Raw genomic sequence first — 19,494 nt, 5'->3', positions numbered from 1 at the left:
GCCTCTCTTTCCAGGCAGCTTCAGTGAAGGGACTAAAGTATTTCTCAGTTACTTTCTATTGAGGGTTCACCAACGAGCTGCCTGGAGCAGAAGTGCGGGTATAGACTTCCAATCCCACAGCTTGTGTGACACCGCATCCCCTTTGGTTTGTCACTGCCCTGAAATGCTGGCTGCTCAGCACCTTCAGATGCCATCAGGAGCTGTCAGTGCTGTGAAAACGGGTGGCCTAGAAAAGCCAAATGCATTTCATTTGAATTCTGTGAACAGTCATTCATACGTAAGTGTTCTCAGGGCGCCACTGATGAAATTTTGAGGTAGACAGTGGACTAATGAGGGGTGCAATCCTGCAGACACTTAGCAATGCTCATTGTTCCATCAGCTTCAATAGCCGTGCAGGCAGGGACAAGGATGCAACAGAACAGGGTCCTACACTGGGGCCTGAGTGCACCTACAAACATATGAATCTAAAAAATTCGCCTGACCAACCTAAGAGAAATGCTCAGGACAGAACAGACAATATTTGGGATTTTACTGATTATTTTCAGTTTTCATGAATAAAGCAACACATGGGTGTGATTTATTAAGGGTCTGAGTGCGCAACCGTCATGCAGATGCTCACACCAGTGATCCCACTGAGGTCATGAGAGTGAGTAATTGTGAGACAAATGAATACGAAATGACTAAACACAACAAGAGCTCATGTAAGCAAGCATAGTCCTGCCACAGGGTTCACTAGCGGTGCTTCCTTGTGGCCACATCTGGGATTAGCTCTATTCAGGTGTGACGATCCCTTCCTTGCACCATGGCCCCTCTCTCTCCAGGACTCAAGGTGCTCCTTCTTCATGACTCAGCCCTCTGCCAGGTCACTACAGTCCTTCCCGTCTGGGGAAACATGGTCGCTGCAAACCAACTGTCCGGCTGGCATCTCCAGCACTCCTGCTGGTGGAACCCAGCCCCACCCACTACAGGGGTTCCAGCCCAGGGACCCTGTAACAAGCAACCAAGGTCTGCACAGGCCTACCCCTTGTTGCTCTTTCCCTGGGCCTCTTCCTACCTAGCCCTCCCAGGCCTCCTCTGGAGCTGACCCTTCTTCCATGGCTAGAACCCCAGGGCTGATTCTTGCTCCTGGGTTTTCCCTTTGTCAAGGTTCCTCCCCCACTCTGAACTCTAGGGTACAGATGTGGGGACCTGCATGAAAAACCTCCTAAGCTTATCTTTACCAGCTTAGGTCAAAACTTCCCCAAGGTACAAAATATTCCACCCATTGTCCTTGGACTGGCCGCTACCACCACCAAACTAATACTGGTTACTGGGGAAGAGCTGTTTGGACGCATCCTTCCCCCCAAAATACTTCCCAAAACCTTGCACCCCACTTCCTGGACAAGGTTTGGTAAAAAGCCTCACCAATTTGCCTAGGTGACTACAGACCCAGACCCTTGGATCTTAAGAACAATGAACAATCCTCCCAACACTTGCACCCCCCCTTTCCTGGGAAATGTTGGATAAAAAGCCTCACCAATTTGCATAGGTGACCACAGACCCAAACCCTTGGATCTGAGAACAATGAAAAAGCATTCAGGTTTTTACAAGAAGACTTTTAATAAAAAATAGAAGTAAATAGAAATAAAGAAATCCCCCCTGTAAAATCAGGATGGTAGATATCTTGCAGGGTAATTAGATTCAAAAACATAGAGAACCCCTCTAGGCAAAACCTTAAGTTACAAAAAAGATACACAGACATAAATAGTTATTCTATTCAGAACAATTCTTTTCTCAGCCATTTAAAGAAATCATAATCTAACACATACCTAGCTAGATTACTTACTAAAAGTTCTAAGACTCCATTCCTGGTCTATCCCCGGTAAAGACCAGCATATAGACAGACACAGACCCTTTGTTTCTCTCCCTCCTCCCAGCTTTTGAAAGTATCTTGTCTCCTCATTGGTCATTTTGGTCAGGTGCCAGCGAGGTTACCTTTAGCTTCTTAACCCTTTACAGGTGAGAGGAGCTTTCCCCTGGCCAGGAGGGATTTCAAAGGGGTTTACCCTTCCCTTTATATTTATGACACCCTTCCTCTCCTCTCTGCACCTAGACAGAGACTGCAGACCCTCTCCCTGCAGCCCCCTTCTGCTGTGCACTTCCTGGCTTTTTAACCCAGCCTGGTCTGGCCCAGCTGGGCTTCTTGTTCAGTTAGGTCTGGCTGTCCCTCCAGGTGCAGCCAGGTGCCCTGACTGGCCCCTCAGGACCACTTAACCCTTTCAGGGCCAGTGTGGGGTACACACCCATTGCAAGCCCCAAAATTATTCATTTGTTATGTGTTAATGCAAAAGTTCACCAGTCATAGTTAATAGCCCAAAGAAAGTGAATGCAGGTTTCTACATGAGACAACAGCAGTGCAAAATTTCTGTAACAAGATTTGTTCTTGTGCCTCAAGAAACACTTTTAAGTGCAAATGTAGGTGTAAGAGTAATTTTTAAATAATTTTCAGAAGCAGTGTCAATCTGTTTTTTATAAAGAATGGACTGCAACTTCTAGCTGTAATACACCACAGAATTACACCTTCAACCTACGTTTTGCAGTTTATTTCCTTTTACAGACTGCATTAAGCATTCAAACCAATGTAGTATCTTACGGAAAAGAATGATTTGCTGAACTCTTCTATTACTCTTTCCTGAACATGCATGCCCACATTTCAAAGCACTACCTGGAGTTTTAGCCACGCAGCTAGAGCTGACTTTAATGGGAGTCACACAGCTAAAGCTCTGTGCAAAGCTTTGAAAATTGAAGAGTTGAATCATCGAATATCAGGGTTGGAAGGGACCTCAGGAGGTCATCTTGTCCAACCCCCTGCTCAAAGCAGGACCAATGCCCAACTAAATCATCCCAGCCAGGGCTTTGTCAAGCCTGACCTTAAAAACCTCAAAGGAAGGAGATTTCACCACCTCCCTAGGTAACGCATTCCAGTGTTTCACCACCCTCCTAGTGAAAAAGTTTTTCCTAATAACCAGCCTAAACCTCCCTAACTGCAACTTGAGACTATTACTCCTTGTTCTGTCATCAGCTACCACTGAGAACAGGCTAGATCCATCCTCTTTGGAACCCCCTTTCAGGTTCCAATCTTGAGGGAAGACTAAAGATAATTTCTGCTAAGTGGTTGCATCTTTTGCTTAAAAAACAGAAGGATGCGTTAAAAAAAAATCATGTGGCCAATATTAATGACATGCTCCAGACAGAGCCAAGCCAGGGAGCTGTGAAGAGGCAGGCAGCCAGTCCTGGAAAGCACCACATTAGGAATTGAAGGAAGCATCTATAGTTACATATAGCATGTGTCACCTGAGTGATGCCCCAACATCACTGAACCTGGTCCCAGAACAGTGGAGAAAAGTGGTACTAGGGCATCTGCTAGCCAAGACAGAGGGTTGGGCCCATGTAGTGAATCCCAGGGGTCACTAGCTGCCCAATACTAATAGCTCTGGGGCGCTGCCTACCTTTGCCATGACTGTGACCCAGTGGTAGGGGAGAAGAGCTCCTCCTTTCCTGTTCCCAGAGGCTTGGGAACAGCGGTGACACTCCTGGGCACTCCATGAAAACCAGGGACAGATGAGTGGAGAGGCCCTGTCCCTCCAAGGGGTGGGGAGGGGGTAGGAACAGCTCTGGTTTGGGTTAATCAGGTGTTTGTGGGCCTCCTGGTTTGCGCAGAACTCAGCCCCACTATGACTCTGGGTGGGTTCAGGTGCTGTGCTGATTGTTGTGAGTGATCAGTCACCAAATTGTCTGGGGTGTCACCCAGAAGCAGAGCACAAGTTTGGAATACAGACAGTATAGAGCCAATACGTATAACTTTAAATACAAAAATGATACATGCATACAGATAGCTTAATCATAACCAGCAAGCTTCTGGACAAGCTAGTTCCTGAACCCAGACTTTTACTAGCAAGGATTCATAGAGGGGCAGTCTGGGGCTGGCATGGGGAGAAGGGCCCAAAGAGGAACACCTTGCCCCTGGACCCCACAGTCTGCTCATTAGCCACCCACAATGACATTGCCACCCAGCTTCCTCCCTGAGGCATTAGGATGAGTCCTACCCCAAGGGCAGCAGAGAGGGGCAGGAACGTGGTGTGAAACAGGAGGGCCAGTGGGAAGATCTCAATAGGGTGTGATGTGGCCAGGGCAGTTGACAGGCTAGGACGGCAATGGTAACCGTTGGGTTTTGCCGGGATTAGGATCTCTGGGACCTAGTTCTGGAACAAATGGGAATAGAACAGGCACCAGTGTGCTCTAGAAAACAGGGAACCTTGGACAGAATGTGTGGCTCATTGTCTTATTAACAGCAAGCAATCACCCTGTAGTTTTTCTCTGTCAAATGAGTCAGATCTTTCAGAGATAGTGGAGGAGGGTTTTCAAAACCGAGGGACTGAATGATGTACTTTCCTCTCAGCCTGGGTCTTGTGGAGAAATAATCCCACTGAAGCTAGTAACTATCTAGAGCCGTGACCCCATGCACACCGTGTGAATCCCCCATGTGTGAAGGTAACAGGGCAAGAGTTCAGGATTCAGCCCCCATGTATCAATCCTGGATGGAAATCAGTCTCGTAGGAAACTATCGTGTAACATTTGTTGTGTAATACAGCCCGAAGGCTGGAAGTTGAACCTAGACAAATTCAGGCTGGAAATAATGTGTACATTTTAACAAGGAGAGTAAATTAACGATAGTAACAATTTCACAAAGGTGACAGTGGATTCTCCATCAGCTGGTGGATTCTCCATCAATCTTTTAAAACCAAAATTGGATGTTTTTCTAAAAGCTCTGTCCCAGGAATTATTGCGGGGCAGGTCTGTGGCCTGTGTTATACAGGAGGTCAGACTTAATGATCAACATGGTCCATTTTGGCCTTGGAATCGATTAATTTATGAGCCTATAAATCAGAAACATTCAACACACTCTACCAAGAAAAACTACCCGCTATAAAAAGATCCAGTTGTCTCAGCTATTTTCTACCAGGCTCCCACTGCTGTGTCATGCAAGGGAATACAAATCTGAAGGGTATTCGTGTCTACAGCAAAATCCATCAGAAAAATCAGTTTGAGCCTCTCCATGTTACTGGACACGCTATTCCCCTCCGCCAGAGCCTCGGGAGCCCGAGCTGTGTGGACATCCGCCACCTGCTTCCCGTTCAGACAAGGCCAGTGCCCCAGCTGGCTCAGGATGGGCATGATGCCTCTCCTGGGACCACAAGTGGTGCAGAGCTTACATGAGAATACACACAGCTTTGCGTTTTCCCTGGTGCAGAGGGTGACCTGGGCATGGCAGTGCTGTCAGGGTGGCTCTGTGCCCCCTTTACAGCCTGGCACAGGGGCATGGCATGTGGCTGGAATGCTGCTGTTCTCTAGGGGTGATCCCTGGCTAGCTGAACCCACACAGGCAGCCGGCTGCGACTAAGAGCAGCTATGCGAAAAAGCTGGCCCCAGCAAGACCCATGTTTGGCAAGCGTCAAAGGCTAGTAAAGGAATAATTTCCCACCGCCCGCAACGATGTGACTAGCGTCGCTTGACTGGAACATAGGGACCAAGCCAAAGACTGTCACTGTAATTTTCAGTTTTACTGCAAAGCAGATAACACAGAGGCTGCTTTTCTCTTGGTAATGTACTGACCAGCTCATAACTGAAATACCAGAGCCCCCTTCCAACCAGGGACAAGGGGAAGAAAAACACACAACAGAACTTACTTGGACTGTCTACCAGACTGACAAGTTTCCTCAGAAGTTATACTGGAGGGAGAAGCAAAGTAGTTCATAGATCAGGAACTGTGAAAGACACAAGAAACAGAAAGTCGCATATGCAGTCAATATTCATCATGACACAAGGTTAACAGCGGAGTGTCTCCAGGCTGCAGGTTAGCATCAGTGTTGTTTAATATAGATTGGAAAAGAAAGTGAATAGTGGAGGAACAAAGTTGCAGAGCACACGTTATTTCGGTTATTCAAGACCAGAAGAGACTGAAGAACTTCAAAGGACCTAAAAAAGGCGAATTAATGGGTAACAAGACAGCAAATGAAAAGCGGTTCTGGTAAATGCAAAGTGTTGCACATAGAGGAGAAAATTTGAACAGTTCATCCTCCTTACTGCGTTCAGAAATTAACCACACCAACTCCGGAAAAGGGCCTGCACACCACTGGGAGTGCTCAAAGACTCAATGTGCAGCAGCAGTCAAAAACAAACAAACACTCTTGGGGCGCATAAGGAATAGGATGAAACAGTACTGAAACTCTTTTTAAACCCCCCCCCCCTTCCCGGAATACTGTGTTCAGCTCTGGTCACTGTCTCAAAGAGTGCAGAGCTGAAATAGGGGTGGGCGAGGGGTGAGGAAGATGATGAGAGGCCTGGAGAGACGTCTCTAGGAGGAGAATTGAACAGATTAGGACTGTTTACCGTGCACAGTCGGTGATGAAGGGGGGACCTGACAAAGGTAAACCAAACACCAAACAGGGCCGTGAAGGGAGATTGCGGACTTGACTTGTACACATCCTGTCTCATAGACCAAAACCAAGGGAGGGTTCTATGAAAATGTCATGGAGCAATATTCAAACAGATAGCAGGGCACCCTTTTTTACCCACAGCATAATTAGCCTGTGGAGCTCATTACTGCAAGATATCGATAAAGCCCAGAGCCTAGCTCGATTCACTGATAATTCAACATGTATACAGATAATGGGAACTTCTAGGATTACCTTAGCAAAGATTAACAACAAAACAAGAAATTTGAAGGGGTATAAACTTTCATTCTTCAGGGCATGAGGCAACCTCTGAATATCAGGCGTGTGACAAACATGGAAGTGCACTTGGATAAGGAATAATTCTGGATCTGCCCCTGCCATGGGGTGTCTGTGCCACAGAAGGCAAAGGATATGTCACCCTAGGGGTCGTCAGGGTAGCAGAGCCTGCTTACCGTGGGAAAGAAGGAGCAGACCCTCCTTACTACTCACCTAACAGCTGACTAGGAAGGGAAGAAGCACAGGTGTCCAGATACCAGAAGAATCGCAGGCTGGGTGGCACACGAGTCCTGATGTGAGCATGGAAGAATGGTGAGATTCTATCCTGAAACCCGTGAAGGCAAGAGGCTGCACACCTGGGTGAGGCAGAGGAACCACTAGCTCCATAAACACAACAGGGAGTCTGGAGGAATTTCCCAGGTTATTCCCTTATTTCCCACCTCAGGGTCTCTTGAGGATCCCTGTGAAGGAGTACGTAGTAACTATTCTCACAGATGGATACTGGGCTAGGCTGACCACTGCTTTGAACTGGAATGGCAATTCCGAGCTTAAGAACATAAGAATGGCCACACTGGGGCAGGCCAAAGGTCCATCCAGCCCAGTATCCTGTCTTCCAACAGTGGCCAATGCCAGGTGCTTCAGAAGGAATGAACAGAACAGGGCAATTTTAAGAGATCCATCCCATTGTCCAGTCCCAGGTTTTGGCAGTAAGAGATTTAGGGACCCCTGGCACATGTGGTTGTATCCCTGACCATCTTGGCTATCCTCCATGAGTTTATATAATTCCTTTTTTCACCCAGTTATCCTGTTGTCCTTCACAACATCCCCTCACAATGAGTTCCAGAGACTGAGTGTCTATTATGTGAAATACTTCCTTTGGTTTGTTTTAAACCTGCTGCCTACTAATGTCAGATGTGTTAATTCTCATCCATGTGTTGTTAACAAGACATCTGTGTGTCTGTGCATTACAACACAGGTGAGAAACACAAGGAAGCCCTTTAATATGAAAGGGTCTTTCAAGGGCCAAGGACCAAATCCATGGGGGATGTTAAGAACTTTGGGGAGATACTTCTATTAATAGGGTGGGATGCTCTGCAGGCCACTTAGGGGAGTGGTAGGCAACCTGAGGCCCGCCGGTCGCACGTGGCCCAAGAGGGTAATCCGCTGGCCAGCCACAAGACAGTGTTTACATTGACTGTCCACAGGCACGTCCATCCGCAGCTCCCACTGGTTGCGGTTCACTGTTCCCAGCCAATGGACACTGCGGGAAGCGGCGCGGGCTGCAAGGACGTGCTGGCTGCCGCTTCCCGCAGCTGCCATTGGCTTGGAACGGCAAACTGTGGCCACTGGGAGCTGCGGGTGGCCGTGCCTGCAGATGGTCAATGTAAACACTGCCTCGCGACCTTCCAGCGGATTACTCTGACGGGTTGTGTGCAGCCCACGGGCCGCAGATTGCCCACCACTGACTTAGGGTGATCATCTCTGAGTGGTACATTTGTCTTCCAGCCTGAATTTATCCAGTATTTGAAACATGAATTTGCTTTCTTGGCTGTAGGAGAACAGAGGGTGTAAAAAAAAAATCAATATTTGTCAAATGGGAAAGACCAAGGCCATTATGGAAAGACATTTTAGTTTTTCAAGCCTCAGAGTACAAGAAATAATGGAAATCTGAAAGCGTGCTGTGAGTGCCCCTTTAGGTATAAACACTAATGATTTTTTTAATTTTACTTTTTGTAAAATACAGCAATTGTCAAAATCATTCTTAAGCCCTTTACTGCATTTGAATGCAATATATTTCATATTTTGTTCTAAGGTAATTAACTAGACTTTTGTGTATAATGAGCTGTGCAACAAGTTGTACCTAGCCTCACTACACTCTAAGTAGAAACAATTGCCAATCGGTAGGAATATTGGTTACCATTTAATTAGGGGAAGAAAAAGATAGCTATCAGACTAAATGTGAACAGGGAAAATCTGTTAGGAATATTTACAGTCTCTGATGTGTTCAGGGTATAAATCTGTTTGCTTTTAAATTTAAAAGTATAAATGGTGCTTTGATACTCCAGTAACTTCAGAGACACAAGTAAAGCCTTTGCCACAAAGAACAGTCTTGTTATTCTATTTGTGCTTTAGTCACAGTGAATCAATCCCATCAACATGGAAATTAACAGCTTTGCTTCAGTCTACTCCAGTATTAAACCACAGGTTTGGTCCACAAGGGTGAGTTTTATTCTAAATCATCTTTTTTGTTATATATATATAAACAAACACACACACTATTGTACAGTCTGACTGAAAAAGGCCTAGCTAGCTAAGTTTAAATTGAGAAAGAAAAGAAATTATTTTTATAGAGCACCCCCACCCATGTTGTGCTCCCGTCAGTGGTTGGCAGTTGGCTAAACAGACCATGGAGACACTCTCTGAAAACTGTATTTGCAGTGTAACTATTTTATAACGCAACTTTTCATTACACCATCATCACCTGCCAGTCTTCATACAAGGCATAATCCAGCATCCATTGAAGTTGACGGTAAAGCTCCCATTGACTTCAGTAGGGCAGGATCAGATACATCAAGATGGTCTATACCCGAGTTATGCATCCCACTGTTCTGGGTTCTCAAACCCGCCCCTATTAAAATGTGCTGGTGAAATGCCCTTAGCACCAAGGGTCTTATGGTGTATCTACCCTAGGCAAAGTGGGACTGCTGTTGTCACAGACCTAGCTGAGCACTCACCAGACTGTGATCCAAACACTGGATCCCATGTTCTTTAAGACTCTGTTAAGACTCCAGAGTCCAGGCCCTGCCCCTGGTTCAGGGTCTCTAGGCACTCTCGGGGTGCAGATCCTCTGCCCAGCTCCCTTCCAGAGAACTGAGACCTTGCAGTCCAACTGCCCAGCTCCTGGCACTAATGATGAGCCCTCAGGGTAACTTCTCAGGGGCCCAGGACAGGTGTAACACAGAGCACACACTCAGACACACTTTGCACAGCAGTCTCACACACCACTGCTCTTTCTTTAATAGCACGATAAATACACAGATCTAGACAAAGATAATCAATCCTCTGTGCATGTCCCTGCCTCAGTTTCCTCATAACTCCATAGTTTTCCTGGACCCCTGCCCAGATATTACTCTGCGGGCAGCCAGGGTCTTTCTCCTGCAGGGCAGGGCTCGGCTTCCAACCACGGAGCGTTTCTCTCTCCCCCTCACCAGATCAGCTTGCTTGGACCTTGGCTGGTCCAACAGCTAAGGGTGCCCCCTGCTGCTATGAAAGCATGCCCATCTTTTCCCCCTCTCCTTTCCAGAACATCCTGCGATCTTTCCCTTTCCCACACACCTGCTGTGGGTTTAAGGGCAAGCGTGAACACCTTGGTGTTTTGGGTCTGCATTTGGGGGTTTTCTAACCTCTCCCCTTCACAAGCTCCCTGTAGCGATGTGGGGGAAAATGGGTTCTTCCAGTTTCAGCCAACCTCCTTTGTATATCCGCTGTGTGGTCAGAGTATAGGCATGAAGGTTACCTACTCTCCATTACCCAAGTCTGGTGGCTATATGCTACCGGCCCTGTCAGCCCACACATAGAGGCATTCAATGATACAGCAATGTTCGTAGTAACAACTTCACAATATCAACCAGAATTCACAAGTGGTACAAACAGATTCTCCAAACTGTCGAACTGAAAACTCTGCCACAGGAATGCCTCATCCCATGCAAGCCTGGCAGGAGCTCACACTCCAGGGAGACCCATCACATTCGAACATCGCCAGGCCTAAGGAGCAGGGTTCAGGGGAGTGCGGCAGCTGCCATCACTATCATTTAACATTTGCGTTACAAAAGCACTCCAGTGGGGCTGCAGCCCGTTTCTAAGCCTGGTACAGCTACATACAAAGATGCAGGCCCTTTGATTGGCAGCTGGGAGATGAGACCAGAAGCATGAAGCCTGACTTATTTCCTGCTTCACTAGCTGGGAGGGAGGAGGAGAACCAACAGCATCTCAGGAACCTGGGGAAGGAGGAGGCTCAAAATGGAGGCTTTGAGATCAGTCTGGAAAGAAGTCGTTAGAGACTTTGCAAGGGCAGCAAAGGTGACAGAAGCCAGATCCGATGTGTTGGAGGAAAGACATTGCTTTAAATTGCACATTCAGTGGGCTCAGTGGGGAGGGGAACGCAGGGGGATAGAAACTCAAACTGAGTCTACCAAGAGAATCAGTATCAGCCCATGAGAACAGGCCAGGTGTTACACTCCCGGAACACTCCCACGGGAGTGAATAGAGAGGAAATCTGGAGGCACCTCTAGAAATTTCATATTATTGTAACTATTAATTGAAGCACCCTCTAGAATTCCAGAGCAGGGATATAATGCTGCATTACATAATGTAGCTTGGTTCAAACTAACCTACAGAAAGATTGTCATGCTGACCCAAATTCAGTCGGACTGTCCGACCGGAGTGTAAACAGCAATGTCAAATCACACATGCTTTGGATTTATTGGTATTATTTGTATTTTGGTGGTGCCTAAAAGCCTCGACCACAGTGGGGACCCATTGTGCTAGGCGCAGTACAACAGCAGCCTGTTCCTGCCCCATGGAACTTACAGTCTAAAGACTTAAGACAAGATGAGATAGACAAACACCACAAAAGAAATTTGCCAAAAGTTCAGAAGTGGTGAGTAGTTCCACTGACATTAATGAGACATAAGTACCCTGTCAGTCAGGGGCCAGGGTATTTATTCATAGATTCATAGATACCAAGGTCAGAAGGGACCATTATGACCATCTAGTCCGACCTCCTGCACAACGCAGGCCACAGAATCTCACCCACCCACTCCTGCGAAAAAACCTCTCACCTATGTTTGAGCTATTGAAGTCCTCAAATCGTGGTTTAAAGACTTCAGAGCAGAGAATCCTCCAGCAAGTGACCCGTGCCCCCTGCTACAGAGGAAGGCGAAAAACCTCCAGGGCCTCTTCCAATCTGCCCTGGAGGAAAATTCCTTCCCGACCCCAAATATTCATTAACTTTACTACTGGTGTTTATTTGTTAACTTTTGGACAGAGCAGTGCTGGATGGATAAACTTTGGTTCCCCATCATTATGGATGTGCTGGAGACATCTGTGGGATGAATGAGGACAAAAAGTTGTGAAAGAGGTGATCCCGGCAATTACAGGCCAATAAGCCTGACTTCAGCACCAGGAAAACTGGTTGAAACTATAGTAAAAAACAAAATTGTCAGACACAGAGATGAACATAATTTGTTGGGGAAGAGTCAACATGGTTTTTGTAAAGGGAAATCATGACTCAATAGTAAATTTTGAGCTTGAATTCAGTGGAAACTTCTGCAACTGTAACCACATCATGGTTACCAATCCCCTGTGGAAAAGCAGATGCCTAAGATCTGAGAGCAGCCCGCGATTTGCCCACCGCTTGCACTGGCATTAATGGGACGTCCACATGTGTATGCAGAAGTCAGTAATTCTCCTTTGTTCCTGCAATGGGGCGAGGTTCAACCTGGCAAAGTCTCTGAATAACCCTATGTTCCCCTTCCCCTGCCCCAGCAATGGCTCATGGTGTACGAGATGCACTGACACACGGGAAAGGGTTCGGAAAAGAGCCACAATACCGGTTCCAGGTGGGAAAACCCGTCCTACAGTGAGACTTGGGTAGCTCGATCTCCTTAGTTTACCAAGAGAAGGTTACGAGGTGGCTGGAACAAAGTCCAGCTGTGTTGACATGAGGAGAGGGTTTATAGAATCATAGAATATCAGGGTTGGAAGGGACCCCAGAAGGTCATCTAGTCCAACCCCCTGCTCGAAGCAGGACCAATTCCCAGTTAAATCATCCTAGCCAGGGCTTTGTCAAGCCTGACCTTAAAAACCTCTAAGGAAGGAGATTCTACCACCTCCCTAGGTAACACATTCAAGTGTTTCACCACCCTCTTAGTGAAAAAGTTTTTCCTAATATCCAATCTAAACCTCCCCCAGTGCAACTTGAGACCATTACTCCTCGTTCTGTCATCTTCTACCATTGAGAACAGTCTAGAGCCATCCTCTTTGGAACCCCCTCTCAGGTAGTTGAAAGCAGCTATCAAATCCCTCCTCATTCTTCTCTTCTGCAGGCTAAACAATCCCAGCTCCCTCAGCCTCTCCTCATAAGTCATGTGTTCTAGACCCCTAATCATTTTTGTTGCCCTTCGCTGGACTCTCTCCAATTTATCCACATCCTTCTTGTAGTGTGGGGCCCAAAACTGGACACAGTACTCCAGATGAGGCCTCACCAATGTCGAATAGAGGGGAACGATCACGTCCCTCGATCTGCTCGCTATGCCCCTACTTATACATCCCAAAATGCCATTGGCCTTCTTGGCAACAAGGGCACACTGCTGACCCATATCCAGCTTCTCATCCACTGTCACCCCTAGGTCCTTTTCCGCAGAACTGCTGCCTAGCCATTCGGCCCCTAGTCTGTAGCGGTGCATTGGGTTCTTCCGTCCTAAGTGCAGGACCCTGCACTTATCCTTATTGAACCTCATCAGATTTCTTTTGGCCCAATCCTCCAATTTGTCTAGGTCTTTCTGTATCCTATCCCTCCCCTCCAGCGTATCTACCACTCCTCCCAGTTTAGTATCATCCGCAAATTTGCTGAGAGTGCAATCCACACCATCCTCCAGATCATTTATGAAGATATTGAACAAAACCGGCCCCAGGACCGACCCCTGGGGCACTCCACTTGATACCGGCTGCCAACTAGACATGGAGCCATTGATCACTACCCGTTGAGCCCGACAATCTAGCCAGCTTTCTACCCACCTTATAGTGCATTCATCCAGCCCATACTTCCTTAACTTGCTGACAAGAATACTGTGGGAGACCGTGTCAAAAGCTTTGCTAAAGTCAAGAAACAATACATCCACTGCTTTCCCTTCATCCACAGAACCAGTAATCTCATCATAAAAGGCGATTAGATTAGTCAGGCATGACCTTCCCTTGGTGAATCCATGCTGGCTGTTCCTGATCACTTTCCTCTCATGCAAGTGCTTCAGGATTGATTCTTTGAGGACCTGCTCCATGATTTTTCCAGGGACTGAGGTGAGGCTGACTGGCCTGTAGTTCCCAGGATCCTCCTTCTTCCTTTTTTTAAAGATTGGCACTACATTAGCCTTTTTCCAGTCATCCGGGACTTCCCCGGTTCGCCACGAGTTTTCAAAGATAATGGCCAATGGCTCTGCAATCCCAGCCGCCAATTCCTTTCTGAGAGTCAAGGGCTCTGTAACTTAGCAGGCACCTGCAGAGTGAAACCCAGTGACCGGAGGCTGAAGAGAGACAAATTCAGACAAGACACAGAGCGCAGTTTTAACAATGATGGTATCTGATCATTGTAATAATGAACATGGGGGAGCAGCCACCCTTTGAAGTAGTTAAATCAAGTCTGGGACCTTTCTAAGGCAAATCTGCTCTAGCTCAGCCTGCAAAACAGGCTTGATGCAGGACCACAATGGTGAAATTCTCTGGTTTGTGCTCTGTAGGCGGCCATATAGATCATCACAGAGGTCCCTTCTGGCGTTAAAATGTCGGAATCTAGGAATACTGAGACAAGCAAGGATTTGTTCTCATGTAGCTTGCTGCAGACATCAAAGAGAGAAGTTTGCTGTACAGCTTTCTGCTTTGTTTTGCCTAAACGTTACTAAGAACTTTAGCTCTTCTTCCTAAGCAAGGCTAACAGAGATCCACAGCTAGCCAGAGCAAGAGCTGATTTGCAGTGGGTGGCAGCGTGCGGTAGAGTGGGAAGACAAAGGCTGGTGGAGGAGACAGTGAGCAATTCCAGAGAGGTTCTCCTTTGCTTCTGCATCTGACTCCACCGCTGGCACATCTGCAGTGCCCACATCCCAGACTTGTTTTTCCTTTTAGAAAATAAAAGTCTTTGTAGCGTTTTAGAGACCTGTGACGGCTGTTCTTGTGACAGCACCTCACCAGTCCAGAGACGCGCTCCTACCCACACCCCAGGGACAGTACCATGAGCACCGGCAATGTTCCCCAGGCAGCCACACTAACGTGCCTTTGTGTCACTCTGGATGGACCACGGTAGGGGACAGCGTAGTTCCCGTCTTCATGCCCAGTTGAATCATAGAATCATAGAATCATAGAATATCAGGGTTGGAAGGGACCTCAGGAGGTCATCTAGTCCAACCCCCTGCTCAAAGCAGGACCAATCCCCAACTACATCATCTCAGCCAGGGCTTTGTCAAGCCTGACCTTAAAAACCTCAAAGGAAGGAGATTCCACCACCTCCCTAGGGAACCCATTCCAGTGCTTTACCACCCTCCTAGTGAAAAAGTTTTTTCTAATATCCAACCTAAACCTCCCCCACTGCAACTTGAGACCATTACTCCTCGTTCTGTCATCTGCTACCTCTGAGAACAGTCTAGATCCAGTCTAGTCTGGTGGTAGATGCTGCCACCATCCAAGTGCAGAGCCCCTTTGAGAGCCCAGGAAGGTGCACTTGGGAATTCCTTCCTGTGGGGTAACCTCAAGCCCTTTCACGCCCCATCTGGGGAAGAGCTGAGAAAGAAAACAAAGGAAATTAGCTGTTGCCACCAGCTAATGAAACATGTGCACAAAGCTCTTAAGACACAGAAATATAATCCTGTTCTTAAAAAAGGTAAATTTTATTTAAAAAAGAAGAAGAACATACGTCTGGAAACTCAGGCTATTGCTAGATTTTAAAAGAGTAACTACAAGGATTAAGCACCAAGAATAGCTTTCTTGAGGTCCCACTTAAAGGTTACAAGCAAAACAAAAGCACCCTGGGGTGAGCACAGAGAAGTCCACAAGCCATAAAGAAATAAAAAGAGATAAACCCAGTCGCGTCTTCCTAGATACTTCCTGATCTACTTACATATCTGGGGTTTCCAATGGGTAGTTTCTAGGTAGATGTGACAGGTTTCAATTGGTCCACTAAGCCACGGGGGGCAGTGGGGAGCTACTGCCTCACTGGCAGGCCTTAGTCGCACCTTTCTGTCACTAGCGAATTAGCGGAAGGAGGTGCGCCGGCCAGAGTCAGGGGCGCGCCCCCTCCGGCTGGGGTGTTACCCGGGGTTCTTTCAACCCAAAGCTCTTGGTAACTTTTACTCTGTGCGAGGTGGTGTCAGGAAATAAATCCGGGGAGACACAGCTGGCCGACCGATAGATGGCTGGCACAAACAGGACAACACAAGAGTGCTTTCACTTAAAGCTAAACTTTACTTAGTCTCAAGCACTTATACACATGTCCACAAGAGGTTAGTAAAACACCCCGAATCCTTGATAATTACCAAAGCCGAGTGTGGCTCTCGAGTGGCACAGAGGCACCCCGTCTGCCGCTGGGAAACACAAGATGCATCCAGAGAGAGAGAGAGTCCAGTCCTGAAGAGTCCCCCTACCTCAAACTTTTCCCCTTTATTTATATATTGGTAATAGAATGACATGTCCCTTAAAGCAAACTTGTTAAGCAAGCAGTTTCAATAGTCAAGCAAGAGGTTCCTTCTGATTATCAATTAACCAGGTGTGGGTTTTTCCAGAGTTTGCAGCCTTGAGGCCCCAGTAGACATTCCTGGGGCACATCCTACTCTTCAAAAATGCATGTATCAGCCACTTCAACACAATTCTTATCAGGAAGGACACGGAGTCAAGCTGCCCTTTCTGTGGCACCCAAAACTCCCCCGTCCCCTCCTGCCTTGGTCAAACTGAGAGTGCTGAATGGCCAATTTACAGCCGGCTGACTTGGCTGCTTTTAGCAATAAGCCATAGTGGTTTCAGGCACTTTACTGGTTTGCCAAAGTCTCCCCACACAGAGGAGTTACAGCGGACAAGAAGCTGGATATGAATCAACAGTATGCCCTTGTTGCCAAGAAGGCCAATGGCATTTTGGGATGTATAAGTAGGGGCATTGCCAGCAGATTGAAGGACGTGATCATTCCCCTCTATTCGACATTGGTGAGGCCTCATCTGGAGTACTGTGTCCAGTTTTAGGCCCCACACTACAAGAAGGATGTGGAAAAATTGGAAAGCGTCCAGCGAAGGGCAACAAAAATGATTAGGGGACTGGAACACATGACTTATGAGGAGAGACTGAGGGAACTGAGAAGAATGAGGGGGGATTTGATAGCTGCTTTCAACAACCTGAAAGGGGGTTGCAAAGAGGATGGATCTAGACTGTTCTGAGTGGTAGCAGATGACAGAACAAGGAGTAATGGTCTCAAGTTGCAGTGGGGGAGGTTTAGGTTGAATATTAAGAAACACTGTTTCACTAGGAGGGTGGTGAAACACTGGAATGCGTTATCTAGGGAGGTGGTGGAATCTCCTTCCTTAGAAGTTTTTAAGGTCAGGCTTGACAAAGCCCTGGCTGGGATGATTTAGTTGGGGATTGGTCCTGCTTTGAGCAGGGGGTTGGACTAGATGACCTCCTGAGGTCCCTTCCAACCCTGATATTCTATGATTCCTACCCTGTCTCTTGAGCGGGTCCCTCTGGTCCCTCCAGCTTGTCAGGATATTCCGCTGCTGGCAGCTCCAGCTCTGCGACAGGCTCATGCTGCCACGGGTTACTGCTTGGCTCCTCCAGTTCCTCCGGGTACTCAGCGGCTGGCAGCCCTGGTCACCCCAGTCCTTCCTCCAGGTCAGGTTCTCCTGGCCCAGGGCCTCCCCTGGCTCGGCAGCAGGGTCTGGAGGGAACAGCCAGCAGCCTGGGTCTGTCTCCTCCCTGGTGCTGCCCTGACTGGGCCAAGGGCCCCACCTTTTGTACTTCCTTTTCCACCCCTCCCCTTCCCGGGGCTGGAGTAAGCTTGGTGTGGCTGAGAGAGCGGCTGTTTACCCTCTGGTTCGGAGGGAAGCCACCCTGGTTCCCTACAGTATGATACTGAGGATTTTTCACACCTGGCCCCAAGCTTCTTACAGTATAGCTGTTGCCCTGTCTGCCTCTCCCCAGAGAACAATAATAGAGAGACAACAGGGGAGCCTTTGTGCAAGTATCAAAAGTTCTGGCCTTTCCATTGGTTCTTTTGGCCAGGTTCCCGCTCACTTCCTTTTACCGATGCATAGCAGTGAGACTTTTTAACCATTTACAGGTAGAGCAATTAAAGAACAGCTACTAAGAGGGTTTTTATAGCTTCTGGCTGGCTGGGTGTCCATAAAAGGGAGCTATCCTCCCTCTTCATTTATCACACAGGGGCTTCTCCACCAGAGCCAGCAAGCAAAGTATTTTGCTTGGTATTCTTCAGTGCACTGTGTCCAATCTGCTTTGGGGGAGCATGTCTATTGGAACCAAAGCAATTTTGGTGCAGAGCAGCCTGTTGAGAACGGTAGGAACTTGCAAAACGCACAAATAAATGGGAAGTTTGGGGAACGCACCCTGATTTGAAATGCCACGGAGAAAAGTTTCTCTTTAAAATTCCGGGAAAACACAGTGTGACGTTCACACGGTGCTGGGGGAGACATAGCCCAGTGATGCAGCCCAATTTATGCATTTTACATTTGAAAAGTTTTTCAATAAACACAATTTAATAATTGCCCTTTCCCCCCATCCTCAGGAGGAACAACGGATCCTCCTCTTTGCTAGTGCACACAAGGACCCACATGGCAAATGGTACTCTACCAACCAAATCGTGGCAGGACTCTGCGTGCGGATACCCACAGAGCCCCGTCCATCCGAGGAGAGCGTGAGGTGGAAGTCTCCTTCCCAATCTAGGTTCCCCGCAAGAGCAACCTACACAGGCAAGTCCACTGGGACTTTGCTACTGCTACATTGTATTGCTGTGTGGTGGGTCCCTAGATACTGCAGTGAGGGGCAGCAGTATAAAACCCAAGACAGATAGATTCCCAGGCCCCTAGTGTGGTCATCTAGTCTGACTTCCTGTATAACACAGGCCAGAGACCTGCCCTGAAATACTTCTGGGAGCAGAGCTTCTAGAAAATTATTGAATCCTGCTTTCAATATTGCCAGTGATGGAGAATTTACCAATTGGTAAATTGTTCCAGTGGTTAATCACTCTCATGGTAATTTCTCACTGGAAATACACCCTCTTGATGATGATTTCCTGTTTACAGTTACATTTCAAGACCTCTCACTTAGCCAGCTTTTAACTGGGTCTCTGAGGAGATGCTGCTGCCAGACAGAAAGTGGGTGCCCAGCAGCGCTGCTTGGCGTCAGATGTGCACATGCTTCAGGGACCAGAATTTGTTCTAAAGGTGGAGTATGATCATGTCTCGGAGATGCATGGCACTTATTTCTTTCCAAAGCCGTGCAAAACTGAGTGCACGTGGTGAAATTGTACCATAATACCCTAAACGGGGCCTCTTACTAACAGCTTTTGCTGGGAAACTTTCTCACCTTTACATCTGCATTGGAACATGTGTAAGCAGGGTCGGAATGAGCTCTGCTCTGACATCTAGTGATGAGCTGTGGAAGAGGATTTCAGGAGCTGATCTTGTTTGCATGGGCACACCCACCCTGCCGAGGTGCTCAGCTTGATGGAATTGCTTGCCAAAATGATCACTTTTGACTGGTGTTGGATCCCCAGTCTCCTTGTCATTGAGGCAGGAGTAATAAAGGTCTGTTATCCTTGTTGTATCAGTTGAGGGCAGCAGAACGGTACTTGGCATATCCCTATGGAGGCACTCACCCTCAACTAAATGGTACTCGCTAGGCAGGGGACATGGGTTCCAAAGCCCTCTGAGTTGAGAGAGGATTTGGGTTGGTATTTGA

This window comes from Lepidochelys kempii, chromosome 6 (genome assembly GCF_965140265.1).
Source record: "Lepidochelys kempii isolate rLepKem1 chromosome 6, rLepKem1.hap2, whole genome shotgun sequence".
Lineage (NCBI taxonomy): Eukaryota > Metazoa > Chordata > Testudines > Cheloniidae > Lepidochelys > Lepidochelys kempii.
The sequence above is the reverse complement of the archived record's forward strand: the minus strand, read 5'-3'. Positions refer to the sequence as shown.